Source organism: Somniosus microcephalus, chromosome 8, assembly GCF_052327205.1.
Source record: "Somniosus microcephalus isolate GS21.2 chromosome 8, FLI_Smic_1.0, whole genome shotgun sequence".
Taxonomy (NCBI): domain Eukaryota; kingdom Metazoa; phylum Chordata; class Chondrichthyes; order Squaliformes; family Somniosidae; genus Somniosus; species Somniosus microcephalus.
In genome coordinates, this window is record NC_140994.1 from 259,391,727 (window position 1) to 259,410,277 (window position 18,551).

General features: G+C 44.2%; 1 pseudogene; it reads right to left on the reverse strand.

The window, feature by feature from the left end:
• Positions 1-11,167: 11,167 nt before the first annotated feature.
• LOC147114303 (protocadherin alpha-C2 pseudogene) lies at positions 11,168-14,033 on the reverse strand (annotated as a pseudogene).
• Between the last annotated feature and the right edge of the window lie 4,518 nt (positions 14,034-18,551).

Genomic DNA, 18,551 nt, shown 5'->3' on the forward strand with positions numbered 1-18,551 from the left:
ACAACAAAGCCTCAGGAGCAGATGGAATCCCTGATGAGGCACTAAAGTATGGCAGAGAAGCATGACTGGCATGAATTCATGAACTCATTTCTCATATCTGGAAGGAGGAGAACATGCCAAGGGATCTCAGAGATGCCGTAATTGTGACCATCTTCAAGAAAGTTGACAAGTCTGATTCTGGTAATTACAGAGGAGATTCCCTGCTGTCTGCCACAGGGAAAGGCATCGCAAGAATCCTCCTCAATCCCCTTCTACAAGTGGCTAAAGAGCTCCTCCCAGAGTCGCAATGCAGATTCCACACACTAAGGGGCACAATGGACATGATCTTCACCGCACGTCAATTACAAGAGAAATGCAGGGAAAAGCACAAACCGCTGTACATCGCCATCTTTGACCTCAGAAAGGCCTTCAACACTGTCAATTTTGAGGGATTATGGAGGTTCCTCCTTGTATATAGCTGCCCTCAAAAGTTTGTCACCATCCTCCGCCTGCTTCATGACAAAATGCAAGCCGTGATCCTGACCAAAGTTTCCCCCACAGACCCAATTCAACTACGGACTGGGGTCAAGCAAGTCTGTGTCATCGCACCAACGCTCCTCTCGATCTTCCTTGCTGCAATGCTCCATCTCACTCTCAGTAAACTCCCCGCTGGAGTGGAGCTAATTTAAAGAACAATCGGGAAACAGTTCAAACTCCATTGCCTCCAGTCCAGACCCAAGGTCGTCCCATTCTCTGTCATTGAATTACAGTAAGCAGGCAACACTTGCGTCTGCGCATACTCAGAGGTCGAACTCCAAAAAATCATCAACACCTTCACCAAAGCATACGAGAGCATGGGCCTTACACTAAACATCCGTAAGACAAAGGTCTTCTACGAATATGCCACCACCACACAGTACAGCCCCCGATTATCAAAACCCACGACGAGGCCTTGGACAATATGGACCACTTTCCTTACCTCGGGAGCCCACTGTCAACAAGGGCAGACATGGATGACAAAGTTCAACGCCGCCTTCAGTGTGCCAGTGCAGCATTCCGTCGCCTGAAGAAGAGTGTGTTTGAAGACCAGGACCTCAAACCCAGCACCAAGCTCATGGTCTACAGCGCAGTAGTGATACCGGCCCTCCTGTATGTGTCAGAGACATGGACCATGTAGAGCAGGCACCTCAATGCACTGGGGGGGGGGAGGGGGTGTGGGTACCACCAACGCTGCCTCTGCAAGATCCTGCAAATCCATTGGCAGGATAGGCACACCAACGTCAGTGTTCCCGCTCAGGCCAACATCCCCAACATCAAAGCTTTGACCACACTCGATCAGCTCCAATGGACTGGTCACATCATTCACATGCCTGATACGAGACTCCCAAAACAGGCACTCTACTCAGAGCTCCGACACGGCAAGAGAGCCCCCGAAGGGCAGAGGGAACGCTTCAAGGACACCCTCAAAGCCTCCTTGAAAAAGTGTGACATTCCCATCGACACCTGGGAATGCCTAGCCCAAGACTGCACAAGGTGGAGGAGAAGCATCCGGGAAGGCGCCGAACACCTCGAGTCTCTTCACCGGGAGAAAGCGGAAACCAAGTGCAAGCAGCGCAAGGAGCGCACGTCAACCCAAGCACCCCACCCACCCGCCCCTTCAACCACCGTCTGCCCCACCTGCGACAGAGAATCTAGGTCCCACATTGCACTCATTAGTCATCTGAGAACTCATTTTTAACGTGGAAGCAAGTCATCCTCGGTTCTGAGTGACTGCCTAAGAAGAGAAATATTTGGTGTCGCTCGCAAATCTTGATATTGTACTTTTGATTCCCGAGTCCAAATCATTTATCTACATGGTGAAAAACAATGGTCACGGTACTGATCCCTATGGAAAACAACTTTGCTCCTTCTGCCCGTCTTCCTTGCAAACTACTGCTTCATTCGTGAAAAATTACCACCCCCAGTCCATCCTCCTTTCCTCTCAAAATCCTTGAAAATGTTGCCACCTCCAAAATCCGTGCCTATCTTTCCCGGAACTCCATGTTTAAATCCCTCCAATCAGGTTTCCACCCCTGTTACAGGACCGAAACAGGTCTTATGAAAGTCACAAGTTACATCCTATGCGACTGTGACAAAGGTAAACTATCCCTCCTCAGCCTTCTCGACTTGTCTGCAGCCATTGACATGGTTGACAATACCATCGTCCTCCAACACATCTCCACTTTCATCCAGCTGGATGGCACTGCACTCGCCTGGTTGCATTCCTATCAATCTAAGCGTCGTCAGATAATCATCTGCAATGGCTTCCCTCCCCGCTCCCACATCGTTACTTATGTTGTCCCCCAAGGCTCTATCATTCTCCCCCCTCCTATTTGTCATCTACATGCTGCCCCTCGGTGATAACATCTGAAAAAAGTGTCAGTTTCCACATGTATGCTGACAACGCCCAGCTCTATCTCAGCAGCACTTTTCTCGACCCCTCCACTGTCTCAAATTGTCAGACTGCTTTTCTGACATCCAGTAAGGATGAGCAGAAATGTCTCCATTTAAATATTGGGAAGGCCGCAGCCATTGTTTTCGGTCCCTGCCAAAAATTCTGTCCCCTAGCCACAGACTCCATCCCTCTTCCGAGCATCTTTCTGAGGCTGAAGCAGACTGTTTGTCATATTTGACCCTGAAATAGGCTTGCGACCACTTATCCACACCATAACTAAGATCGCTTATTTCCACCTCCATAACATTGCCACACTCTGCCCCTGCCTCAGCTCAGCTGCTGCTAAAACCCTCATCCATAGCTTTTTTACCTGCAGACTTGACAATTCCAATGCACTCCTGGCGGGCATCTCATGTTCTGCCCTACATAAACTTGAGATCATTTAGAACTCTTTTGCCCATGTCCTAATTCGAACCAAGTCCCGTTCACCCTTCATCCCTGTGTTCGCCGATCTACATTGGCTCCAAATTAAGCAATACCTCGATTTTAAAATTCTCATCCTTGCTCACAAATCCCTCCATGGCCTCGCCCCTCCTTATGTTTGCAATCTCCTCCAGCCCCACAAACCCCTGAGATCACTGCGATTCTCTAATTCTGCACTCTTGAGCATCCCTGATTTTAATCGTTCAGCCTTTGCGGCCGGGCCTTCAGCTGCCAAGGCCCTAAGCTTTGGAATTCCCTCCCTAAACCTCTCCGTCTCTCCACCTTTCTTTCCTCCTTTAAGTCGCTCCTTAAAACCTACCTCTTTGTCCAAGCAACTTCCCAAATAGTTCCTTATGTGGCTTGGTGTCATTTATTTTATATCTATCTCATTAATGAATGCTGCAATTGGCTTGGAGTCCCAGTCTTTTGGTGGAGAAACGTCCAGATTTCTGCTACTATTTGTGTGAAAAAGTTGCTATGTGATTTCTGTCCAGAAGTTCCTAATTCTAATGTTAAGGTTATGTCCTCTTGATCTTGATTTTCACACAAATGGCGTAAGTATCTCTATAATTACCCCCTAAAATTTTTTTAAGCTTTTAGCCAGAATGGCCCGGAATTTGCATTCAGCGGTGAAGCAAAGGCATTTGCCTTTGGCCTTGAAAAAGCTGCCCACAGAGATCTCGATCGGCCCAGATATTAGGTTCGGCGGCATGCCGCGCGTGCAAGCCCCCAGTGTGCACATACCCGGCGCGCCGACAGCTGAAGCCTGGGCCTGCTTGGAATTCCTGTCACTGGCCCGGTTCAGCTGTTGGCGCGCTGTGCTTGCCTGATCCAGCAGCGTAGTTAGTTTGATGTGCCGGCTGGGATCAGGTGAGCACTGGGCAGCCAATCAGGGGAGGGAAAACTTCATTCATGAGTTTGATAGTAAGAACTGTCAAACTCATGAAAACTACGGGCGCCCAAAACACTACTTAAACTTTAAATAAAATTTTAAAAAACATCCCACTAATTAAATGAACTATAAATAAATTTAAAAAACTATTTTAAACAATTATTCAAATTTTAAAAAAAAATATTTTTTTAAAAAATCGGGTATAAAAATACACTTACCTTACTGTAAATTCCTTAAAAACAATAAAGCTGTGGAAATTTTTTTATAATTTTAAATAATAAACCACTTAACTTAAAGAATCAAGTCCTTACATCTACTTTTTACATTTCTAAAAAGTTGAGGCCCTTACACACGGGCAAACCTGTAAAAAAGAAGAAAGTTCAACGCGTGCGCGCAGAGTCCTGCGTGCACGCGTTGGACCTCTGAACCCCTTGGAGGAAATGCGGTTTCCCGCGCATGCGCTGTGCATGCTGAAATACGGCACTTCCAACGGGCCCACGCGTGAGTACCCCGTCCGTACTCACGCGTTGGGACCTACTGGGCCGTTCTCTTTCGTGAGAAGTTTGCCTTTTTCGATGCGTAAATGATTTCAGTGCACCTAATGGAGAATCCGTAATGCACTCTGCTCTGACAGCAACAAGTTGTCTAAGCAGCCAATCCCATTACAGAACTCTCATTGATAGGGAAACAGGAAATGAGAACCTGCTTTGATACAAACATTTAAAAAATATTACAGAGAGCAAAACAAAGATTGGCGCTCTCACATGGGGATAAGGTGGAACCTGAAATAAATATGAACAAACTTTTAAAAAATTATAAATATATATATTTTTAAGTTGCTTTAAATTGTAATGTTTATCATAATGGAGAAATTTGATACTCCACAAAATTAAAATGAGATTTTCAGGGCCATAACTTTTTTTTAGCAGTTAATAACCCAGTTACACCTAATCCAACAAGGCCTAACATTTAATGGGATATTTAACAACAATATTACTGCGGAAAAACCCCAGTTTTCATCAATTTCACTGATTTCACTGATAATCGCAAAGGCTGCCACTCACTTAATGTACAGTTCGTGTGTGACTACACCCAGCGAATCCTCACCATCAATGCAGCAGCCACGAAGCCTTCATCCTAAGAAGACTGGTGTGCCAGCATTCTTCCAGCCACCATGTCAAGCTTGCAGCTGGCTGCTCAGAGACACTCTCCACCTGGCTCATGACTCCCCTCTGCAACTCCAACATACAATGAGAGGCATGCTGCCACTAGAAACACCATCGAGCAGGGCATCGGTGTGCTCAGGCAACGGTTATGCTGACTAAAACACAGAAATCTTAGAAAGTGGCAAAACATGCTGATCAGGCTGTTAAAAGCATGCACGATCCTAGACTTTATAAATAGAAACAAATAAAGACTTTTCCGACCACCTCCAAGCGCTTTACAGCCAATTAAGATCTTTTTTGAAGTAGAGTCACTGTTGTAATGTGGGAAACGCGGCAGCCAATTTGCGTATGGCAAGCTCCCACAAACAGCAATGTGATAATGACCAGATAATCTGCTTTAGTGATGTTGGTTGCGGGATAAATATTGGTCAGTACGCCGGCGACAACTCCCCTGTTCTTCCTTGAAATAGTGCCATGGGACCTTTTATGTCCACCTGAGAGAGCAGACCGAGCCTCAGTTTAACGTCTCATCCAAAAGACGGCACCTCCAACAGTGCAACACTACGGAACAGTTTAAATCAGTCATTTAAATGTTGTTTTGTTTCAGGAGTGTTGTGGCTGGTAAACATTAGCTACATTTGTTCTCACAACATATCAAAGTGCTACACTTGGTTACATTAATGAGGGCTGTACTGGCAGTTGACCTCGCCCTCCAGGGTCTATGGTGGAGGAAGCAGAGGCAGCGAGAAAGATTGAAACATATGACTGGAGGGAGGAGAAGGGCCATGAGTGATCTCAACAAGAGGCCTTACCCTCCGAGAGTATTCCGAGAACACTTCTCCTACCTTCAAGTAAGCAAGTCGCAGCATATTAGAAGGCTCTGCTTCAACAAGGAGGTGGTCACAGAACTCATCCGCCTCCTGCCACCAGAACTCCAGCCACAGCTCAGGTCGACCACGGCTTTTTCAGTGGCAGTTAAGGTCAATGTTGCCCTCAATTTCTAAACCAGCAGATTCTTCTGGGCTGTAACAGGAGATATAGCTAACATCTCGCAGTCCGCCATACATCGCTGCATGGGGGAGGTCACAGAGGCTCTCTACAGTAGGAGAAGGGATTACCTTACTTCCCCCATCACCAGAGAGAAGCAGGGCGAACGTGCATGTGGCTTGGCCAGGATAGCGGGCTTCCCCATGGTGCAGGTCACGATTGACTGCACCCATGTGGATTTGCGGGCACGGTGTCACAATCCTAAGATCTTCCATAATCGCAAAGGCTACCACTCACTTAATGTACAGTTGGTGTTTGACCGCACCCAGCGAATCCTCACCATCAATGCAGCAGCCACGAAGCCTTCATCCTAGGAAGACTGGTGTGCCAGCATTCTTCCAGCCACCATGTCAAACTTGCAGCTGGCTGCTCAGAGACACTCTCCACCTGGCTCATGACTGCCCTCCGCAACTCCAACATATAATGAGAGCCATGCTACCACCAGAAACACCATCGAGCAGACTATTGTTGTGCTCAAGCAACGGTTACACTGACTTGACCGCTCGGGAGGAACCTTCCAGTACCTGCCGCAGTGTCCCATTTCATGCTGGACTGCTGCATACTCCAGAACTTGGCCATCATGAGGGCCCAGCACTTGTCACCAGGGATTGCAGGACCACCTCAGGTGGAGGAAGTGGTAGAGAAGGTGGAGGACGAGGAGGAAGAGGAAGATGAGGAGGAGGAGGAGGAGGAGGGACAGGAGTGAGGGAGGAGGCAGCCACTCAATCGGCCTTCTGGTTGGGTGATCTGTGACCGCCTCATCAGACTGCAGTTCCAATAATTTAAGCCCCAGATCCTAATAATTTCATTCCTGTCACATGCCATATCACAGCCCAAAGCTGAAAGGAGAGAAATAACAAAATAATCCAAACTGAATTAACAAATTTATCAATAATCACTGAACACATATTTACAACAACAATATTACCTATTCACCCTATTGTAATTATTTAGTGTCTCTCGTTACTGTGCCTGTGCCTATGCTGGTGCTCCTATGAAGTGTTCGCCCAGTGGGGGCAGCATGGCTGGTGGAAGGTAGCTGAGTGTCCATGTGGGCGAAATCAACAGGCCTTGCAGGACTCCCTCGTTTAGCTGTGGGCCTGGAAAGCCCGGCTGTAGACTGCACCACCTCAGCATGTGCGGCAGCAGTCTGGGTTGGCTGGATGACGGGCAGTGACAAGGACAATGGCGGAGTGCCAGGGTGGTAGCAGAAATGCTGTTTACTGAGAAAAGACAGCAGGTTCCTGCTCTGTTGAACCACTGCCACTCGCCCGGGGCAGAACCTCACCATCCATAGCAATCTGCTGTTGCACAGATTTCTGGCCTGCTGCGATACCATGAAAGCTCCGGACAATGGTGGAAGTCATAGCCACGATGGCAGCAGTCAGACCTTGCGTGGCATTAAGGTGAGTCTGCATGAGAGCAGTCTGAGATTGAATGCCACCAAGCATAGACTGCATTACAGCACTAAGACATTCCTCACTTCCGTCTGTGCTGTAATGGAAGCTGCCAGATCGCCCATCACACGCGGCATCAGGTCTGGGTCACCACGTTCGCTCTGGGAGTCTACCATTCTTTGCAGTCTGCAAATGATGGGCTCCATGTTGTGCACAGCATTCTGTGCAATGTTGGAGGTGGACCCATCTACGCTCCTTACAATTGACGAGAGGCTGTCTGGCACCGTTGCCATTGCACCTATCATAAGGGTGTGCATGCCTGTCACCCTTCTTCTAAAGGCCTCCCCATCGAGGTCCTCATCTGAGTCCTGTGCAGCAGAAATCGCATGTCAGCTCTCTCTCCAGGGAGCTGGCTCCCGAGCTGCACTTTCCCCCTGGCCTTGCTGCAGGCCGTTTTTCCCCGTTGCATCAACCTGTGTGGATCCCCCTACTTTACTAGCCTCTAAAGAACGTGTAGTGCCAGTACCTGAGCTGGTGCCTGCAGATGAGACATGCAGTAATGCAGTGTTTTTTCCCGCCTCCTCTTCTCCCACCTCAGTCTCAATGGACGCTTAGGGACAGGCTGCTCATATATTTGTTCATTATCTGAAAGCATAAAGGCTCAGGTTTCAGGTTAAGTTTAGGGAAGGGGGCAGGAAGGGAGAAATGCATGCATACAGCATGATAAGCTGGAAAGTGCGAAAGACTTGTGGGGTGAGGTGGAAGTAGGTTGTGAGCAGAATGAATAGGGTTGAACATACCGTTGTTGTCCCCAAGGGGGTCAACGTCGCTGGTGGCAACGATGCCCACCAACTGGCACACAATAATCTGCAGCACTCGAGACTCTAGCTCAGACAATGGTTGGGTGTCAGCTTGTCCCCTGCCTGTGCGCTCTTGCTCCCTCCTGTTGTGAGCCACCTTGGCCTGCAAGAGAAAGGAAAATGCGTGAGTGACTGTGGAGCAATGTGTTTGGGTGACGTGCTGTCATAGTTGAATAGCTGCAATTGTGTGCAAGGAGTGAGATGTGGGTGTGAGTGTTGGTAGGTAGAGATTGTTGATTGGTGAGTGCTGGGGGGTGGTGCTTGGGACAGTGTGTGCAGAGTGTGGTTCTGATGGTAGCATTTGTTGAAGTATTGACTCACCCTGATCACCCGAGTGAGGTCGTTAAATTTCTTCCTGCACTGTTTGTAGTTCCTGGGAATCACAGTGCTGCCCGAGCCATGCTGGGCTGCCTCCCTTCACATTGTGCAGAAGGCTTGTGATGAGGGCCTTCTCCCACTTCACAGGTGGAGCACCGCCCTCCGTCTTTCCACAGTAAACACCAATGCCGCCAATGCATGGTCACCGATTCTGTGGGCTGGATCTCTGAGGTGTGGATCTGTCATCATTACGGCTGCTTGAGTCATCCGGCCTCTATTATCCTTTAGCTGCTGCTGCTGGCTGAGACAGCTGCACAGCCAGCAATGATGAGATTGAGGCACTGGAGCATCAATAACTCTCCCCTTTAAGAACTGGAAAGGCCTGTGGCAATGAGACTGCACCTGATATTGGTCAGTGCTTCAAGGTTAATGCCACTGAGCTAGGCCATTAGCACTTGATTTAGTGCTCCAATCCTTTCCTTGTGCAATGAGACTGAATTCTGCGTGCAGTCAGAAGCATTAAGCATTAGCGCCTAGTTCTATTCTCAAACATTTCAAAAGTTACCGCCCATTCCTGGGCTATAAGGAATTCCTCCCGCATAATGTTTGAATTAATGTTTCGGGTGGGTGTAACGACTCTCTGTAATGTGATTAACATCATGCACAATTGTGAGTGACTGATTACTCCAACATCCATTTATCTCTACTCAGAAACCTTTATAATAAGAAGAACATAAGAATTAGGAGCAGGAGTAGGCCATATAGCCCCTCGAGTCTGTTCCGCCATTCAAAAAGGTCATGGCTGGTCTTGGACCTCAAAACTTTCCCGTCCGATCTCCATATCCCTTGATTTCCCTACAGTGCAAAATAGCTATCTCAGCCTTGAATATAGTCAATGATTCAGCATTCACAGCCCATTGGGGTGCAGAATTCCAACGGTTCACAACCCTCTGAGTGAAGAAATTCCTCCTCAACTCAGTCTTAAAATACCGCCCCTTTATTCTGAGACTATGGCCCCTAGTTCTAGACTCTCCAGCCAAGGGAAACAACCTCAGCATCTACCCTGTCAATCCCCCTCAGAATCATATATGTTTCAATGAGATCACCTCTCATTCTTCTAAACTCCAGAGAATATAAGCCTAATCTACACAATCTCTTCTTATAGGACAATCCTCTTATCCCGGGGATCAATCCAGTAAACCTTTGTTGCACACCTCTAAGTCAAGTGTATCTTTCTCAGATAAGAAGACCAAAACTGTGCACAGTACTCCAGTGTGGTCTCACCAAAAACCCTATAAAATTGTAGCAAGACTTCCTCCCAGCCCCTTGCAATAAAAGTCAACATGCCATTTGCCTTCCTAATTGCTTGCTGTATCTGCATGCTAAATCTCTGTGTTTCCTGTACAACGACACCTAAATCTCTCTGAAGACCAACATTTAATAGTTTTTCAACAGTTAAAAAATGTTTTGTTTTTCTATTCTTCCTACCAAAGTGAATAACTTCACATTTCCCCATCTTACACTCCATCTGCTGTCTTATTGCCCACTCATTTAACCTGTCTATATCCCTTTCCATGTTCTTTGTTTCCTCCTCACAGCATCTTTTCCCACCTAGCTTTGTTTCATCAAAGTCATTAATATATATTGTAAATAGCTGATACCCAATTACTGATCCTTGCGGAAGACCACTTGTTGAAGCCTGCCAACCTGAAAATGACCCTTTTACCTCTACTCTCTGTTTTCTGTTAGTTAACTAAGTCTCTATCCTTTCTAATATATTACCCTCCAAACCCATGAGCTCTGATCTTGCGTAACAACCTTATAAGTGGCACTATGTCGAATGCATTTTGGAAATTCAAATATACTACATCCACTTGTTCCCGTGTATCTATCATACTAGTTACATCCTCAGAAAACTAAAAAATGTGTTAATCACGATTGTCTTATCATAAGACCATGCTGGCTCTGCCTAATCGCATTATGATTTCCGAAATGCCATGTTACCAATTCCTTAATAATGGATTTCGGCATTTCTCTACAGCAGATGTCATGCTAACTAGCCTGTAGTTCCCCGAGTGGCCTGCACATAGTGGTCTTAAACGGTGTGCTTCTAAACAGCGTCTTAAATTTGGGAATTTGGAGAGAGTGGATGTCTTCTCTAAGTAACGGTTAAATACTAGCTGTAAAAAGTGAAATTTAGTTTAACATTTTGAATTTAACTTAGAACTTTAAAAAATGTAGTTAACAGAAACTGCCTGTCAGTGGCAGTTAACTGTCAGTCAGCTGGATGTGTTTGTCTTGAACAGGTGCTAATTACTGCGAGCAGGAAGCAGAGTCAGCAATTGTAACATTGGAGTGGCATCAATGAGTATGATAGTTCATTAATATCCTTCTGATTCCAAGATTTATGTGAGTGCGATTATCTGCACCACGTTTTAAGCAAAAAGGAATGCAAGGAGTTCGCCTACAATGGGCGACACTTTAAAAGCAATGTGTTACAAAATAAATATTATTGTCTGCGTAATCAAACGTGAAACGTACGATTTTACTGCGTTATCGTGTCTGCGGAAAATGCTGTTATGGGATGACGGTTTAAAATTATTGGTTAAAGTTTATTGTTAATTACAACTGATAAAGAACTGGAAACCAGCAAGTTACTCAAGGGACAGTAATGTAGGTATTACTCAGGAAATCACAAAATAGGCATCTTTAGACAGACATCACTGCCATTTTCACCACGGTATGCTTCAGCTGCTATGGTGAATGATTCGCATACACGAAACTCACTTTTGAATTGTACTGCCTAATGTATCAGTTCCGCTGGTGAGTACATTGCCCATCAGTCGTAGTATGACGTTGCTGTCTATAATCCTAGCTCACACTGGCGTGATCAACATTGATGTCACTCAATGGTAACGTAGGATGGCAGGCGTTTAGAAACAAAAAATCACTCTTGGATGATTCCGGCGATAAGCGAACGGTGTAACGATAATTATCGGAAACAGGGAGCGTCTGACCAGCTCCATAATAATTTAAAGATTGGTTTACTGCCCGCCTCCGATTAAAGACATCATTCGAATACCTCCGCATGCAACAACAGTAATTTGCAGAGCTGTGATAAATCGTGTTATTTCGGTCTTGTTTACATTTCAGGATAACCAATAAGATTATGATTAAAAGAAATATGAGGCTCGTTGATCCCAAAATTATTATTAAATATATATTTAGACCCGAGAAATATTCAGCGTTTGTAGGATAGTTCATACGCTCCGAAGGGTTTTCGGTAACGTTTTCCGGGATTGAAAGGAGGATTGTGACCGTGCTTGACAGACTCGGTTGTCCATTGTCCTTCACCAAGACCACCACTCTTTGTGGTGTGGTGTCTTTTTCTGTAAAGCTTCGGGTTATTCTGATTTCTCCGGAGTAATGTCCCACAGTGAAGAGACTCCGATCACTGGCCTCAATCAATTCGTAGGAAAGCCGTGCGTTCTGACCTGAATCTTCATCATTAGCTATTACCTTGGTCACCAAGTATCCTTGATATATTGTTGGGGGCATAATCACAACGGCCGCTGAACTGTTCCACCTTAATGGTGAAATAATAAGCGGAGCATTGTCATTTTGATCCAAGATAACAATGTTCACCATAGCAGTGCTGCTCAGTGGCGGAGAGCCAGCATCCTGAGCTTGAACTTTGAACTGGAAATTCTTTCGTTGTTCATAGTCAAACGAGCGCAGCGAAAAAATGCTCCCACTTTTTGAGTTTATTGTAAAATAGGAAGGGGCTGGGACGTTTTGTATATGACTCTCCAGAATAGAATAGGAGACGTCTCCATTTTGGTCCAAATCAGGATCCAAAGCGGTAACAGAGAAAATCGAAGCGCCTGGACTGTTGTTCTCCATCAGATACACATTATATGACGACTGTGTAAACCTTGGAACGTTGTCATTTATATCAGAAACAGAAACGACAATGGTTTTAATCGTAGAGAGAGAGGGCGATCCATCATCCCATGCTGTAATTGATATGTTGTACAGTGCAGTCGTTTCACGATCCAGTTTATCACTGGTTACTACCTTATAGAGATTACGCAAAGGCGTTTGGAGTTTGAACGGAACATTAATTGTAATCAGGCATCGAGTGCGCCCGTTCTCCCCAGAATCTCGATCCGTGACACCGAACACAGCGATTACACTACCTGGTGCCGCATCCTCGGGTAGCATTTTAGTTACTGAGGTCAGCTTTATCTCGGGAGCGTTATCATTCACATCCACTATTGTAACCAAAACCTTGGCATGTCCCACGTTTGGAGCGTTGTCCGCAGCCTGTACATCAAGTTCATAAGCGTCTGATTTTTCAAAATCCAGTAAACCTTGAACTCTGATCTCGCCACTTTCCGCATCCAAATTGAACAAATCGCGCACACTTTGTGAAGCATAATTACTAAAGGAATATTTGAACTCAGCGTTTGCTCCTTCGTCTAAATCGGCTGCGTGTAATTTCATCACCAAAGTACCCTTAGGTGTGTTCTCCAGTATACTTGTCCTATATATTTCGTGATCGAATACAGGTGCGTTATCATTAATGTCCGTTACAGTGATGATAATCTGAGCTGTGCCAGACCTGTGCGGGATCCCACCATCTACTGCCGTCAATACCAGCTCAAAGGATGGGTGTTTTTCGCGGTCTAAAGGTTTCTCCAACAGCAATTCAGCAATTTTTCTGCCATCGTTTCTTGTCTGCATTCTGAGACCGAAGTATTCATTTAAACTAACCTGGTAACTGCTGATAGTGTTTGTACCAACGTCCGGGTCGTGCGCGCTCTCGAGAGGGAAGCGCGCTCCTGCTGTCACTAACTCAGTGAGCTGCAATGAAAACGTATTTGTCGGAAAAATCGGTGAGTTGTCATTTACATCTAATATCTCCACTTCAACAGGAAACATTTCGAAAGGATTTTCCACCGCGAGTTCCAAAGAAATGGAACAGGTAGAGCTTGCCATGCAAAGCTGTTCCCTGTCGATTCTTTCATTAACAAATAAAATCCCATTTCCCACATTTACCTCGAAATATTGCTTTCCGTCTTCAGCGAGCAGTCGAAACTTTCGAGCTGACAATTCCTGAATGCTTATCCTTAAATCTTCAGCGATGTTTCCAACAAAGGCACCAATCTCCAGTTCCTCGGGAATAGTGTAGCGAAGTTGTCCGAAAACCAGGTCGGAGACACAAAGCAGGAACATATAATATGCCCCGCCGCTGAGAGCATTCGCCATTGCTCCGGGTTTCATTCTACATATATCAGAATTTCTGACAATCGTCTTAATTGCCGCTTGAAACCAGCACAAAGGACGTCTTTTGTTGCATCGAAATGTCAGTATTAAACCCAGAAATGCACAAACGTTACCTGAGCGATCCTTCTAAACATGGCTGCACGGAGTAAACGCAGGCACTGTGTCCCGTTCTCTTCGATTCTGGTCTGTGTTTGATGATGAGGGTGGGGGTAGATCTCTCACAGCGTCACAGCTCCTTATTGGTAGACAGCGACACAATGAGCCTCAACCAATAACTGCAACAAGCTTCTCTTAAAGCAGTCGTGTTTTTTAATTCTTTACAGATATTTAAAAGTGTTCAATCTAAAATCCCTAGCATATTTGCTAATCAGATTTTTATATTCTTATTTAAGTAAAAGCGTGTACAGTATAAGTTGGTATGTACTGTTTGTTTATCACCAATAACCGTAATTTAATTTCTAGATAAATCACCTTAAAACGCAAGTAAACTTTTACCTGCAGGGCCCCATGTCAGACATATATTTTTGGAAATTTATTATTAAGGTTCATTAAAAATTAAGTTTTCAAAAATGATTTAACAATGCAACATGATACTCTCCTCGTTCATTTAATCAAAATTCACAGGTTACCTTCTTGGAAATTAAATGCCTGCTTCAGGTTACCGGATGGCATTGTTGAATTCCAAGCGTACAGAAATAACTAAACTCTGCTTGAGGGATGTGCTTCATTATGTCCTAGGAAGGAGAAAATGTTATTGGTAATAATGAGATCTGAAATGAAAAAAACAATGTCTCTTTTTATATTTATGCATGACTCGTTTACATCTTCATTACTGTAGTTCCTCGACCAAGTTTTAAATATAAGTTGATAAACTGGTGGATTGGCACATCAACCCGCACTTCTTCCGCATTTGGATCCTCAGTTCAAAATAATTCGCGATTCAAGGAACGACAATCCATTCCCTTGTGTATTTTGCGAGATTAACCTTACAAGCGGTCACAGTCGGGAGTGACCCACAGCGCAAAACGACACGACATTGCCAGGCTTCCTCAGAAAGGCCACAAGATGATTGGTGTCAGAAAAGAACATATCGCATTATTCTTAAAATTATTTTACACTTAGGTCGGAGCTTAAGTTTATTTTTTGGTTTGAACGAAAATACATCTGTGGCTATCTATTTTATAGCTCACCTGAGTGTGCGTAATGTTGGCACCAGTTATTTGGATTGGAAACGTTATTCAGTACGCAGTGGCAACATTTTACCTTCGTCGCCTTGAGGACAACAACTCAGGACAAATCATGCGCTATGCAGACGGAGCTGCCCTCTGCTGGAAATACGGGAGCTTCATTGCTTTCTACGTTTCGTGAATAATATTGGTAATACGATGCAAGAAATTCCCCAATCCAAAGGAGAGAAAGTATATATAATCATACATTTTCATGTATGAACTGGCTTCAATAGAGGCACTACAACAAATTCCATAATTCTGCCAGGACAATACACTTAATACAATGTTAACGTCAAAACACGGAAATTATTTATAACGGTTACACGTTTAGAATGCCCTGACTGGCCAGATACAAATATAGCCGTATATTTTTACTCAATGATTGATTATCTCCAGCACAGACTACCGATCAGTGGAGAAGACTAATTTAAAGTTAACATTCTTCAATTTTCAGGCAATAAACGCACACTTTTCTATGAGTAGTTTGAACACCTCCTTGGCTAAGTAAATCATTTATTATCAATTCTCACCACCACTGCCTCCTCTCCTGCTCCCCGTGCTGGTTCCATACCAACGTGTACAACCTCGCTCCTCCCTACGAATCTAATAACCAGGATTACATAGTATTGTACACCATAAAGGCAGGCATTTCGGCCCAATAGTCTATGCCGGTGCTAATGCGCCACACGAACCTCCTCCCGCATTATTTCATCTCAGTCTATCAACATATCCTTATAGTTCTCTCACTCTCATGGACTTATATAGCTTCACCTTAAGTGCATCTATGCTAATCGCCTCAAGCTTTCAAGAAAATGACCCCGTCTCTTCAGTCTTTCCTGATAGTTGCACTCTCTCAATTTGGTACCAGCCATGTAAATCTTTTTTCACTTACTCGAGTGCTTCTATACAATTTTTGCAATAAGGAAACCAGAACTGTGCATTCTATGCTAATTATGCCGTTCAGACCCTCGAGCCTGTTCCGCCGTTCGATTAGATCATGGCTGACATATAACCTAACTCCACCACACGCCTTGGCTCCAGAACTCTTAATACCCTTGGATATCAAAAATCTATCGACCTTAGATATAATTTGATTAATTGAGCTTTTGTGGGAGAGAGTTCCACACTTCTACCACTCTTTGCGTGACGACGAGTTTCCAAACTTCTCATTCCATTAGCCTGGTTTTGATTTTAAGGTTATGGCAGGCTCTCTCATCAGCGGAATTTTTCTCTCTCTATCTACCCTATCAATTGCTTTCAATATCCCGAAAACCTAATTAAATAACGCCTTCCTCTTCTATATTCCAGGAAATACAAGCCTAGTTTATGCAAACTGTCCTCATAATCTAACCCTTGAAACCCTAATGATGATGAATCTGCGTTGCACTTCTTTCAAGGCTAATATAACCTTTCCAAGGTGCGCTGCCCAGAACTGTACACACTACTTCAGATGTGGTCGAACCAGGGCTTTGTATAGCTGTAGCAAAATTGGTCCGCTTTGTCTTCTAGTCCATCGGTTATAAAAGCTAAGGTTCAATTAGCCTTTTTGATTATGTTTTGTGCCTCAATGCTACATTATATTGATTTGTATACTAGTTTCTCACCATTTCAAACATACTAGGATCATCTGTTTTTGGTCCAAAATGGATGACTTCACTTACCAGCCATGAAATCCATCTGACACAGTTTTGAAGAGCAGGGGAGTTATCCCTAGTGTCATGGTCAATATTTACCACTCAATAAACATAACTAAAACAGCTTATCTGGTCATCATCACATTGCTAGGACTAGGGGGCATAATCTAAGAATAAGGGGCTGCCCTTTCAAAACTGAGATGAGGAGAAACTTCTTCACTCAGAGGGTAGTAAATCCATGGAATTTGCTACCCCAGAGAGCTGTGGAAGCTGCAACATTACATAAATTTAAAATGGGGATAGACAGTTTCCTAGCAGATAAGGGAATTAGGGGTTACGGGGAGAGGGCAGGGAAGTGGACGTGAGTCTAGATTCGGATCAGCCATGATCCTATTGAATGGCGGAGCAGGCCCGAGGGGCCGTATGGCCTACTCCTGCTCCTACTTCTTATGTTCTTATGTTCTTATGCTGTTTGTGGGAGCGTGCTGTATGCATATTCGCTTCCGTGTTTCCTACATTACAACAGTGACTACACTTCAAAAGTACTTCATTGGCCGTAAAGCATTTTGGGACGTCTTTTTGCCCACTGGCTTACATAGAATTACATAGAATATACAACACAGAAACAGGCCATTCGGCCCAACAGGTCTATGCTGGTATTTATGCTCCACTCCTTTCGCTTCGCATACTTTCTCACCTAACAATTAGCATAACTTCAATTCCTTTCTTTAACATATGCTTATCTAGCTTCCCCTTAAATGCATCTATACTATTCACGTCAGCTACTCCCTGTGGTAGCGAGTTGCCCGTTCTCTGAGTGCAGAAGTTTCTTTTGAAAATCTTATTTGATTTCTTGTTGCCTATCTTATATTTGTGGCTTATAGTTTGCTCTTCCCCAGAAGTGGAAACACTCTCTCTGTCTCTACTCTATTAAAATCTTTCATAATTGTAAAGATATCTCTTAGTTTATCACTTAGTCTTTTTCCAAGAGAAAAAGTACCCAGCATTTCATCCTTTCCTGATAGGTATAACCTCACAGTTCGGATACCATCCTTGTAAATCTTGTTTGCACCCCGTCCAGTAACTCTATATCATTTTTTTATAATATAGCGACCTGCACTTTGTACTGTACACCAATTCTCTTCTAACCAAGGTTCAATGCCATCCCTTTAGAAATAGTCCCTAGGGCTTGGTTTGCTACTTTACGGACATATTATCCTGTATCATTACTTTTAGTGGTGCGTGTATTTGTACACCCAGTTCCCTTTGCTCCTCTACATCATATAGATTCTTATTTTCCAAGTAATATTTCGTTAATTTTTCTCACCAAAATATCCTACCTCACATGTATCTATGTTGAAATTAATTTACCTATTATATGTCCATTCTGCAAGTTTATTTATGCGTTTTTGTAAACTATCTTCACTGCTTACTATGCCATCATTCTTTGTTTCATTCAGAAACTTGAATATATTGCTCTCTATTCAATCATCTAAGTCATTAATAAATATAGTGAAAAGTTGAGGCCCCACCATAGAGACTTGTTGGACACCACTAGTCATTCATTTCAATTCCCTATCCATATTCGTACTCTCAGGTGATTAATTTGCCTTCAGTTCCATGAGCTTTAATTTTAGCTAACAGTCTCTTATGTCTTGTCGAATGCATTTTGGAAGTCCATATGAACTACATCCATAGACATTTATCTATCGACTACTTTAATTAGTTCCTAAAAACATGCAATTGAGTCCATTAGACATAACCTAGCCTTAACAAATCCATGTTGGCTATCTCGAAACAGCTCAAATTTCTCTAAGTACTCA